This window comes from Piliocolobus tephrosceles, unplaced genomic scaffold (assembly GCF_002776525.5).
Source record: "Piliocolobus tephrosceles isolate RC106 unplaced genomic scaffold, ASM277652v3 unscaffolded_25870, whole genome shotgun sequence".
NCBI classification, from domain to species: Eukaryota; Metazoa; Chordata; class Mammalia; order Primates; family Cercopithecidae; genus Piliocolobus; species Piliocolobus tephrosceles.
Window position 1 is genome coordinate 1 of NW_022308610.1, and position 2,500 is coordinate 2,500.

Here is a 2,500-nt window from a genome sequence, read left to right on the forward strand (position 1 = left end):
ATATATATATATATATATATATATATATATATATATATATATATATAAAACTGAACTCTTTAAGCCCCCTTAAAGTTTTTAAACATTACAACAATCTATATATATATATACATAATATTAAAATAAAACCATATTACAAATTCTTAATTTTTTTTTTTCACTTATAAATGTGATTATTTCCTTTACAAATGCACTAGCAGTTGGTATTATATATACATATATATGTATATGTATATATATATACACATTTTAATATAAAACATTATTTGCCAAACACCTTAACTTTTTTTTATTTTTTATTTTTTATTTTATTTTATTTTTTATTTTATTTTTTTTTTTTACATATGTTAAAATAAATATACATTTTTTATTGAGTTTAAAATAATAAAAAAAGAATGTCTAATTGTCATCGAATCTTATTATAACCATCTTGTTCAACATTTTAATATTCATGTATATATGTATATATACACTTTTCTACAATAATAACCAAAGAAACGAATGAAGTGAATATTTATGTAAAAGTTAAAATGTCAAATTAAGCGAACGTGCACATACTTATAAGTAAAAAAAAAAAGTTTTAACTTCTTAAAATTTATTTTATGTTTATAAGGCTTGGTTTTTTTAATATGTTTCGATTTTTATTGTTAATTGAATGACAAATAAAATATTAAAGTTATGATAAAGGACATTGCTTAATATTGTTTAGCATCATTTTTATTTATTTATTTATTTTTTTTTTTTCTTATTTTGGTACATAAAAAATTCGAAATAAAAATTACGATAATCTATAAAATTTAATAAGTATGAATAAACGTTGGGGAGAGGAAAAATGGGTTTGTCCAATGGTTGACTTTATTTGGTCTCATTTGTGTGCATGCTTAAAATTGTAAGCATTACCTGTAAATATATTTTTATATTAATGCGCTATTTTTTTTTTTTTTGGTATTGTATACATACGATTATAACTTCATAAAGTTGTATATTTATATATACAATATATGTTATATTAAGTTTTCTTTTTTGTAAATATTATCCAAAATATTTTTTTTAAATTTTTGTCAAAATCCAAATGAATGAGGAACTTTACTCAGCTAGCTATATTTATTAAATGTGAGTTTGTTTTTCACATGCTATTTTATTAATAAAAAAAATCAGTAGCTTATATATATATACACATATATGTTGGTTCTTTTTTTTTGATATCGCATGCATCCTCAAAATAAATAAAAAAAAAAGTTTTTTTTTTTTTTTTTTATTTTGCTTTTTTCACACAATGATTCATGTATATTTGTTTTTAATATTTGTTAACCGCATGCTATTAACATATCATTCATTTTACTACAAAAAAAAAGATAAATTTCAAAATAAGACATTTTTAATGTGTCAAAATAGGATATTCATTGATTTTACTCTTTTTTAAAAAAAAAATTAATTTATATAAATTATAAAAATTATATAAATTATATATTTATTGAAGCATAAATTTTAATACAACCATTTATTTTTATTTTATATTTTGTTTTGATTCATTTTTTGTCATTGATAAAATTTTAAGACTTTACATAAAAACACCGTTTTATGCTTAACAAATTAAAATTTATAAAAAGGGGATAGAGATTTATGGTTTAGTATTTACATATACGTTTACTTTTTTTTTTTTTTTTTTTATTAAATAATTTATAATGTTAAAACATTCGAAACGATTCATTGCATTTTTAATATTTGTAACTATATTAAAATGCACTAAACTATTTGGATTAAGTAATAAAGAAATAACAAACACTTATATATGTGTGCATTCGTACATACACATATACATACAAACCTAGACAAAACAAAGAAAAGTGTTTTTATATGTTGCTTATTATATAAAAAATTTATAAATTAAAATTATAAAATGTAAAATAAGCGTACGGAATTTATACCTTTTATGTGTGTATTTACATGTTCGTAATTATTATAATATGTCTAAAAATGTGTATTTTTTTTATCACATTTATTTATTTATTTATTCATTTTTTTTTTTTTTTTTTTTTTTTCTGTTTTATAGCTATCCAATCATCAAATGATAAAAACGCTTACATGGGAGAGTTAACGAATCCAATAAAAAATAATGAAAACTTTAAAGAGAATGTAATAATCTATTAATTTTATTATATGTTATAATAAAAAACATAAACAAAGAATTCATTATTTTTTTGTTTTATTTTATTTTTTTGTTTTATTTTTTTTTATTTTTTTTTTATTATTATTTTTTTTTTAGGTTATAAATTATATTGAAAAAATTGTAAAAGATTATAGTGATGATATAAGTATTATAAAAAGTGATATACATAATATTTTTTAGATATCGAAGGAGCATTTGAAAAATTATCTGATGATGTTGCAAAAACGTAAGCTTATAATAATTTAATAAAACATTTTTAATTTTTTAATATTTATTAACTATTTTATTTATTTATGGTTTCACGCATTTTTAATTAAGAAACTGCTGTTT

The 2,500-nt window shown here is 17.9% G+C and overlaps 2 long non-coding RNA genes across 2 annotated transcripts in view; both read left to right on the plus strand.

Moving 5' to 3' along the window:
- Positions 1 to 1,687: 1,687 nt before the first annotated feature.
- On the plus strand, positions 1,688 to 2,348 carry LOC113221557. The gene is made up of 3 exons (XR_003307935.1): positions 1,688 to 1,764; positions 2,054 to 2,136; positions 2,267 to 2,348. It is a non-coding gene; the product is annotated as an uncharacterized LOC113221557 (long non-coding RNA).
- LOC113221556 overlaps positions 2,346 to 2,500 on the plus strand; it is a 1,041-nt gene continuing 886 nt past the window's right edge. The window contains exon 1 of the long non-coding RNA XR_003307934.1: positions 2,346 to 2,396. This is a non-coding gene — a long non-coding RNA (uncharacterized LOC113221556). The remainder of the gene's footprint in view (positions 2,397 to 2,500) is intronic.